This window comes from Tauraco erythrolophus, chromosome 5, assembly GCF_009769465.1.
Source record: "Tauraco erythrolophus isolate bTauEry1 chromosome 5, bTauEry1.pri, whole genome shotgun sequence".
Lineage (NCBI taxonomy): Eukaryota > Metazoa > Chordata > Aves > Musophagiformes > Musophagidae > Tauraco > Tauraco erythrolophus.
Window position 1 is genome coordinate 77,080,555 of NC_141469.1, and position 10,073 is coordinate 77,090,627.

Consider the following 10,073-nt stretch of genomic DNA (forward strand, 5'->3'; position numbering starts at 1 on the left):
AATAGAGATGGATTCTGCCCCTCTGAAGTTCGATGGTATCAAAGTGCATTGGGCACCAGTATCCACTAAAGCCTTATACTTTCTAGGGTATGATGTGCCAGGCCACCGAATCCACACAGTCCAGTACACTCGATTATCCCTCTCCTCCACCTGGCTGGAGGCAGGGCCCCTCTAATGCCTGTTATCATATTCATCAGAGGAATCAGCAGGATTGGAGTCAGGATGGCTAGGAGGATCAGCCCTCCCATTTTGACTAGTGGACTGCTCACTGTAGACTGGGGCAACAGCTGTCCTGGAGGAATTGGAGAAAGTTCTATTCCTGTTGGTTCTTCCTCCCAACTGGCGTACCCTGGCCTCTAAAGCGGAGGTGGGTTTTCCATCCCACCTTCTCATGTCTTCTCCATGATCACGGAGGTAGAACCATAGCTCACCCCGTGATCTGTACCGTCTCTCTTGTCTCTCTCGAGGAGGGTAACGCCTGGTTCTGACAGCTGAAATTCTAGAACGTTCGGGTGGTGGGAAATCTACTTTTTCTCTTAATTCTCGGACCTCTTCAGACAGCTTTTCCACAGCCGCAACACAGGTTCGTATAGAAGTGTCATCATCATATCGTCGGAGGTAGGTGACCAGATTACCTACGGATAGTGGTGCTTCATCGTCCCCGAAGTCCATTATTGCCAATGAGGTGGAATATGCTGCTGGCGCACTCCGTATAATCTTCTGCCACATTGGTCGTGTGCACCGGATGTCATCTGGATCTTCGAGTCTTGGTCCGCTTCTCGAGTCAAGATAAATCAACTCTCGCACAGCCAGTTCTCTCAGATACTGAATAGCTTTTTCTATGTTAGTCCACTTGCTTACATTACATGGCACCTCGTCCTTGTAGGGGTACCTTTCCTTTATGGCTGCCAGGAGTCGTCTCCAGAGGCTGCGGACTTGTGTCTGCCTTCCAATTGCTTTATCAATGCCTCCATCCATGGCAAGGGCTCCCAGCTGCCTAGCTTCACTACCATCTAACTCCAGACTATTGGCTCCCATGTCCCAGCATCTGAGCAACCAAGAGACAATGGGCTCACCTTTAAGGCGGCCATAATCTTTTCGAATATCTCGCAGCTCGCTCATTTTTAGAGATCTGGTGGTTATCCTCTCATCTATGATGTCACTCCTCCTCCATTGAGATTTCCTCTGGGGCGAAACAGAACGCTCCCGCTTCATTTCTCGTGATGGCCCTGGTCGCTCTTCATCATCATCATCATCCTCTCCTCTGCGTTCTGACTTTCGCAGACATTTCCTTGGTTTCTCTTCCTCCAATCGTTGTGATGGCCCCGGTTGTTCTTCTTTGTCTGGTTGCTCTGATGGTCCTGGTTGCTCTTCCTCATTTGGTTGTTGTGACGGCCCTGATTCCTCTTCTTCGTCGTCTAACTTTTGTATACATTTTCTTTTCCTTACGGGGGCAACTGATAACGTTGTAGTCTGAGTAGCTATAGTGCTTGTCATGGGAGTTGAGATGGCAAGCACAATAACCCGAGAAATAAATTGATATACACCCCTAAATGGCCGATTGATTTTGAATATATAGATAATTAAACATATATTCAGGAGACCTTGCAGGACAATCAACCGGTTAAATTATTCCAATGATGTTCGGCATTATCAAAATCAACGTAAGCTTTTGTGAATGAAAAGTCACCGGTATAATTGGCGATGATATCTGCCAGGTGACGCTCAAAATTAATAAACGAGTTCCACATCACCATCCCCCTCTGCACCGCCGAATACAAAGACTGAGCCGGTCCCAGCACCGATGATCTTATCAGTGTTACACCGTACAGTATAGCAAAACCCTTAATTACAGATAACATACTTTTCATGCTAGTCCAACACCCAGAGCCAGAAAACCGCATAAACATTCCGCCTAACATCATATAGGGAAGATAAGACAATAAATTATGAATGTCCGGTAACAAGTACGCAAGCATAACAAACAGCGTTCCGGCCAGCCACATCGTTATCTCAACCCCTTCGTGCCCCACGTTGGGCGCCAATTAAGACTGTCGTGGGTTATGTTGAACCGCCCCACACACAGCCGGTCACTCCCCCTCCCCCACCCCCAGGAATGAGGGAGAGAATTAAAGGATAAACGTGAAACCCGTGGGTTGAGATAAGAGTGATTTAATACAGATGATTTAATACAATGTAGGTGCTCACCACCCCCTCGTATGCGAAGCCCGTCTCGTCCCGAAAACTGCAAATCCCGGACGAACGCGAGGCCCCGAAATAGAGAGGGGCAGAGAGGGAGAGAAAGAGAGAGAGAGAGAAAGAAAAAAAAACAGCAGAGCAACAGCGCAGCAAGCGCAAAAGAGCAAAAGTGCAAAAAGAGCAAAAGCGCAAAAAAGCCCTTCTTCCCGGCTGACCCTCGCTTTTATACTGGGCATGACGCTGCATGATATGGAATACTAATTGGCCAGTTTGGCCCTCAGTCTTAAGTTCCACACAAATGACAAGGGGAATCGTGTCCCCCTTGTCCCAGCTATGCTCCCCCCTTATCCTGCCGTGTTTCTGTACTCCGCACACTGAAAAGTCCTTGGAGTTTCACTTCCAACCACAAACATCAGCTTGCTATCAACATTCTTCTCAGAGCGAGCCTCTGAGTGAAACCAAAACAGGGAGCTCTTCTGGCTGTTAAAAAAAAACTTTGTCCCAGCTAAAACTGGGACAGATCTGCATTACCCATGTTTTCTCTTTCTTTCTTTTTTTTTTTTTTTGTTTTTAGTTTTGTTATTGTGCCCATGCTGGAGGCATTCGTTTTTAGCAGGGGTTTTCTGTACCTTAGTTTGACCTCGAAGCACAAGAAGATGCAGGGCAGTAAGTCACTGGCAAGCTTGGCAGCCAGTATATGCAGAAAGAAGATGGAAGTGATCTGCCAGGGCACTTGTCCCGAGGCGGTATGAGTGCCAACGGCAGAAGCTGGTCGTATGCCGGAGTCAGGACTAGGAGGTGATGGTCAGGCGCTGTCACTGTGGGCTGCAGCCTCACGCGCTGGTGAGCAGACTGGGAGGGGTCGGGAGGCTGTGGGAGACTGACACGCCTACCCATAGGTGACACTGAAATGCATTCCCACAAACGTCGCCTGGTTTGTTTTCCCTAAGCAGAAGTGGTGCTAGATTGAGCCAGAGGCAATTTTTCTCCCATTAGTACAAATTGCCAAATAAATCTGGTGTAATTTAAATACTTTTGATAGCTGTATTTCATTAGAACAACCCCATTAAACCTGGGATAACCTGTGCACAGGTTTCAGCTGTGGATTCTTGATTGTAGCAGTCTTTTTGTGGGGCATTGCTCTCAAAACCATCCTTCTGAATTATGATTTAAGCTTTCCTACTTTTTCCTATGAAATACTGAAGGGTAATACTTGTGTAGCATTGACAGGAATTAGAAATTCTTGTCATTCTTCAAATCGGCATCGATTTATTTTTGTAAAGTACAAATATAGCTGGCTGAAAAATGGAAACCTTTAAAATATCAAAATTGCTTTACTTTCAAATGTTCAAAGCTGGTTGATGTTTCTTTGGAAAATTCTTAGTTAAAATATTCTGGCTTTGTATATACGACTATAAATTTAAAGTATTATCCAGTATTTCACGAAATGGTTGGTTCCCAAGGAAAAAGTTGAGAACGAGTTTCACTAGCTGATCCTGTTATTCACTAGTTAATCCTAGGATAATACTGAAGTCTACGGAAGTAAAATAACTTTTCAGAACAAAAGCCCCTGTTAATTAGATGTATGCAAAGTAAATACAAAAGTGCCTGTTTGCAGTAGAGACACACGAGGTTGGGCTACTGGAAGATTTTTAGTATTTTAGATATGGAAATAAGTCATGCGGGGAGTTTTGTCGTTAAACATTCTCAGGTATTTGCTTTCACTGAAAATCAAATAAAACACAAAAAAACGATCTTTCATGTGCTGATTCTAACATGCTGAGATTAAACTAAGTATGCAAGGGAAGTTTTAAAGGTAGAAGTGGAGGAAGAGTTATGCTGCCACCTCCTTGCTTGCTCCTGACAGCATTTTCTTTTGCAATGTATAAACGTTTTTGCGAGTCTTTCCAACATAACGTGAAACCAGGGATGTTTTAGGAAGCCAGCAGAACTTGAGGAGCTCTCTACTTATCTGCTGAAAGTTGAAGTCCTGCCCAGTCAGTGACCATTCTCAAAGGGGCAGGGGAATTTCCAGGTTATTGGAAAGTTAGCGGGAAATCCGACTCTTCCAGCGTGTTGGGAAGTTGGTCGGCAGCGTGCAGAGAAAGCAGTGGAAGGTAACCACCAGGTGGCCCTGCTGTTTTGTGCTTACCAAGTAGTTAAGACAATTTTTATAGCAGGCAAAGCGAGTTCTACGTGCAAAAGTTACTGTCAACTGCCAGATAAGGTGGAATTTGTGAACCTTGCGTAACTCATTTGTGCGTTCACAATGTGCTGTGTAATTGTTGATTGTGCTGAGCAGTTTCCAAAAATTCCAAGGGCCATAGCCCTGAGATAAGAGTTGCTCAAAAGATGTCAAAAGGTGTTATAGTGTTACGAGTCTAATGTTCAGCACCGAAAGGAGGGTCTGTTTAGCAGAACGACCTGGTCAGAGTGGCAACCCTGTTCTCTGGGGAAGACTTTGCACACTTGTGCTGTAAAATATTCTGTGCTGTAAACATGTTAAAAGTGTGACAACACTTCCAAAATGAAACCACATCCCTATCTGCATCTATGAATGTTACATGACAATAAGAAAGTTTTCTACTGCTTTATGTAATATGCTGTAAACAATTCAGCACTAGCTACTATCCCTTACTACCTTTCAATGCTAACCTCTCCATGTTCACACGAGCTGCACTTTCTCAAATACATATTAATTCTTAATACATATTTATTAAATATTAAATCAATTAGTTAAATAATGAGACCAGCCAAAAATAAGGCGTTAGTTCAAGTGAGAGTCTTCAAAAACTTGAGATCAATTGTTAGAAAACAAGGACACTTTAAAACTAAGAAAAAAGCCCAACCCACGAACATAGATTCATTGATTCATAGATTTCTAGGTTGGAAAAGACCTTAGAGATCATCCAGTCCAGCCGTCCCTAATCCCCCATTAAACCATATCGCTAAGTAGTTCATCCACTCTTAAACACATCCAGGGATGGGGACTCTACCACCTCCCTGGGCAGCCTATTCCAGTGGCTGACAACCCTTTCAGAGAAGAAATACTTTCTAACATACAACCTGTACCTCCCCTGACTAAGCTTATACCCATTTCCTCTTGTTCTATCGCCCATCACTAACGTAAAGAGCCCTTCCCCTACCTTCCCACCATCCCTTCTCAAGTATTTGTAGGCTGTAATCAGGTCTCCCCTCAGCCTCCTCTTCTCCAGGCTAAACAGCCCCAACTCCCTCAGCCGCTCCTCATAAGTTTTATTTTCCAGCCCCTTGACCAGTTTAGTCGCCCTTCTTTGGACTCGCTCCAGGAGCTCAATATCTCTCTTAAAGCGAGGGGCCCAAAACTGGACACAATATTCCAGGTGCGGCCTCACCAGTGCCGAGTACAGGGGCAGGATCACTTCCCTATTCCTGCTGGTTACACTATTCCTGATACACGCCAGCATCGCATTGGCCTTTTTGGCCACCTGGGCACACTGCTGGCTCATATCAAGCCGATAGTCAACCAACACCCCAAGGTCCTTCTCTACCAGGCAGCTCTCCAGCCACTCTTCCCCGAGCCTATAGCGATGCTTGGGCTTTTTATACCCCAAGTGAAGGACTCTGCACTTGGCCTTATTAAAGCTCATGCCGTTGGCCTCAGCCCAATGATTCAGTCTGTTCAAATCCCTCTGAAGGGCCTCCCTACCCTCGAGCAGATCGACACAGCCTCCCAGCTTGGTGTCATCCGCAAATTTACTGAGGGTACATTCAATCCCCTCATCCAGGTCATTGATAAAGATGTTAAACAGAACTGGACCCAGCACTGAGCCCTGGGGAACCCCACTGGTGACCGGCCTCCAGCCGGATTTAGCCCCATTTACCACCACTCTTTGGGCCCGGCCATCCAGCCAGTTTTTAACCCAAAGGAGGGTGTGCCTATCCAGGCCAGCAGTTACCAGTTTCTCCACCAGAACACTATGAGAAACTGTATCAAAGGCTTTACTGAGGTCAAGGAAAACTACATCCACAGCCCTTCCCTCGTCAACCAGGCGGGTCACCCTGTCATAGAAGGTGATCAGGTTTGATTGGCAAGACCTGCCTTTCATAAACCCATGTTGACTGGGCCTGATCACCCGGTTAACCTGTATGTGCTCATTAATAGCACTCAAGATAACCTGTTCCATGACTTTGCCCATCACCGAGGTCAAACTGACAGGCCTGTAGTTCCCCGGATCCTCCTTCCGCCCTTTTTTGTAAATGGGGGTAACATCCGCCAGCCTCCAGTCCAGCGGGACTTCCCCAGTGAGCCAAGACTGCCCAAAGATAATGGACAGGGGTTTGGCAATGACATCCGCCAGCTCTCTCAGGACTCTTGGGTGGATACCATCAGGCCCCATAGACTTGTGGGCATCCAGCCGAAGGAGCAGATCCTTGACCCGTTCCTCTTGGATCACAGGAGCTTCGATTTGCTCTCCCTCCCTGCTCTCAGACACCATAGGCCAGCTCACCTGGGAACTACTGACCTTATTAAAGACTGAGGCAAAGAAGGCATTAAGGACCTCAGCCTTGTCCTCATCCCTAGTGACTAACGTACCCCCGTGTCCAGTAGGGGCTGGAGGTAATCTTTAGCCCTCCTTTTGTTATTAATGTATTTATAGAAGGACTTTTTGTTGTCCTTTATGGAGCAGGCTAGTCTAAGTTCCAGTTGGGCTTTTGCCCCCCTGATTATCTCCCTACATGCCCTAACTTCCTCCCTGTATTCCTCCATGGATGCCTGCCCATTCTTCCAAGACTTATAGACTTCCCTTTTTCTTTTGAGGTGTTCCCAAATCTCCTTGGTCATCCAAGCTGGTTTTCTACCCCGGCGGCTTGATTTCCAGCACACAGGGACAGCTCGCTCCTGTGCCTCCAGAATTTCCTTTTTGAGTAGTAACCAGACCTCCTGCGCCCCCTTACCCTTGAGAGCTGTCTCCCACTGGACTTTGTTAACCAGACTTCTAAACAGCCCAAAGTCAGCTCTCCCAAAGTCCAGCTTTGCGTGCACGCAAGTGAAGCAAAACCAGGAGTTCATTCACTGCTTCCCATGGGAAGGCAGGTGTTCAGCCATCTCCAGGAAAGCAGGGCTCCATCTCGTGTAATGGCTACTTGGGAAGACAAACGCCATCACTCTGAATGTCCCCCCCTGCCTCCTTCTTCCCCCAGCTTTGTATTCTGAACATGACGTCATATGGTCTGGAATATCCCTTTGGTCAGTTGGGCTCAGCTGTCCCAGCTGTGTCCCCTCCCAGCTTCTTGTGCATCCCCAGCCTACTCGTTGATGGGGTGGGGTGAGAAGCAGAAAGGGCCTTGACTCTGTGTCAGCACTGCTCAGCAGTAACCAAAGCATCCCTGTGTTATCAACACTGTTTCCAGCACAAATCCAAACCGTAGCCCCATACTGGCTACTGTGAAGAAGATTAACTCTATCCCAGCCAAAACCAGCACATTTCTGAAAACTGCTACTGCAAGCATTAGTATAGCGCTATAACATGAGTAAGTTCTATTGTGTTCTTGATATATTATTATTATTGTTACTGTTGTTCTTGTTATTTCCTTCAGAACAGAGAAGAGGCCGTTTTTGCTGGAAATTAGGTGCCAGTTCCAGTTTTCTCCATTTGAACTGAGTTTCTCAGTAAAATTTCACCTGGGAAATTTGGACTATGCCATTGTAACCCAGCTCTCTTTTATCACAGCTTTTTTCAATAATCTAGTGATTTATAAAAATCTCCATTATTTCTTTAGGAATTAATGTACTGAAGTCCACAGGGACTTTAGCATTGCAGCAAGTCATAAGTTTATGCTAGAAAATTTCATCGATCTTATATTTCCAGACCGTATTTTAGTGGAACTATTAAAACAAATAAATTAAATTCCACAAAGGGACATAACATGGAACACTCTGTCCATTTAGGTCTAAATAGAATAGTGGACAAAGTATTTCTCCTTTTGTATTTTAGTAGGCAAATTTGAGAAATTCAGTCTACAGTATATTGGATAAAACAAAAAGATTGCTCAGCATCCTCTTAGGAAATGTATTTGAAGTTTTCCTCTCCCTAAAGCTGTTGAGCACAATCCATAGTAGAGTCAGCTCCACTATGTGACTGTGATGTTGGAGTAGAATATGCTCATTAAATGTGCAGATAGCAGGGAGGATACAAGCACACTGAAAGAGAGGATTAGAAAATTATCCTGACAGTTTGGAGGAATGTTTTTAAAGAACAGGGATGCAACTGAGTGTAGTGATGCGCACAGGATGGCAAGTGACAAGTCAAAAGAATACTGGAATACTGCGTTCAGCTCTGGAGTCCTCAACACAAGAAGGACATGGAGCTGCTGGAGCGGGTCCAGAAGAGGGCCACGAAGATGATCCGAGGGCTGGAGCACCTCTGCTATGAAGACAGGCTGAGAGAGTTGAACTGTTCAGCCTGGAGAAGGGAAGGCTCTGGGGTGATCTTATTTCAGCCTTCCAGTACCTAAAGGAGGCCTACAGGAAAGCTGGAGAGGGACTTTTTACAAGGGTGTGTAGTGATAGGACAAGGGGCAATGGCTTTAAACTGAAAGAGGGCAGATTTAGATTAGATATAAGGAAGAAATTTTTCACTCTGAGGGTGGTGAGGCACTGGCACGGGTTGCCCAGAGAAGCTGTGGCTGCCCCATCCCTGGAAGTGTTCAAGGCCAGTTTGGATGAGGCTTTGAGCAACCTGGTGTAGTGGAAGGTGTCGCTGCCCATGGCAGGGGAGTTGGAACTAGATGATCTTTGAGGTCCCTTCCAACCCAAACCATTCTATGACTCTGTGAAAAGCTGTTCTGCAGAAGAAAAGTATCTGCAAAGAGGAGTGGACGACAAAGTGAACGTGAGTTAGTGACACCCTACTATTTTGGGGCATAGAGGAAAGGCAGCCATCATGGTGGCTGAGAAAATGGGAATACCGCTGACAAGGTGAGAAGTAAGGCTTCACGGTGGGAAGGGCGAGAGTAGACAGAGTAACAGTCTTTAGGAACATCAAAAGTCACTATAAGGTTGGGCAGGAGATTTAGTCTCTGAGGAGACTGACAGTATGATATAGTCTGAAATGGTAATGGAATAGATCATCATTGGTGGCCTTTGAGCACAAGTTCTCTCTCAGGAATGATACAGAGTTGATCCTGCGCTGGGAAAAAAGCTCATCTGCATGGTCTATCAAGAACCATTTGAGCTCTGTTTTCAGATGAGCTCATTACTTTAATAGTCTTGTTACTTTATGTACAGCGGATTGTGGTTTTTCAAAAACTTGTAGGATGTTAAAACCCCACACATTTGATCAGCATCATAAGAGATTTATTTGCTTATCATTTTGTTGATATGAATGACGTAGCTGGAAGTGTGTATCACTTGAAGGGGGAGGAGGATAATATCAAGCTTGCCTGAGACCAGCTGGGAGCACCTGAAGAGCAGCAGAAGGATATTCCAGCCACTCCAGCCAGGAAGTCAGTTTCATCGGGGGCCCAACTTCAACGCTCCTACACAAACGCACATAGCATGAGGAACAAACAAGAGGAGTCAGAGGTGTGTGCACACCCACAGGGCTATGATCTCATTGTCATCACGGGGATGTCGTGGGATGGCTCCTATGAGTGGAGTGTTGGAATGGAAGGATACAGGCTCTTTAGGAAGGCCAGGCAGGGGAGATGAGGAGGAGGTGTCACCCTCTATGTCAATGACCATCTCTGCCTGCGGATGGATGAGGAACTGACCGAGAGCTTATGGATCAGGATTAAAGGGAGGACAGGGGCAGGTGACATTGTAGTGGGGGTCTCCTACAGGCCACCTGACTAGGAAGCCCAAGCAGATGAGATCCTCTATAAAGAGATAG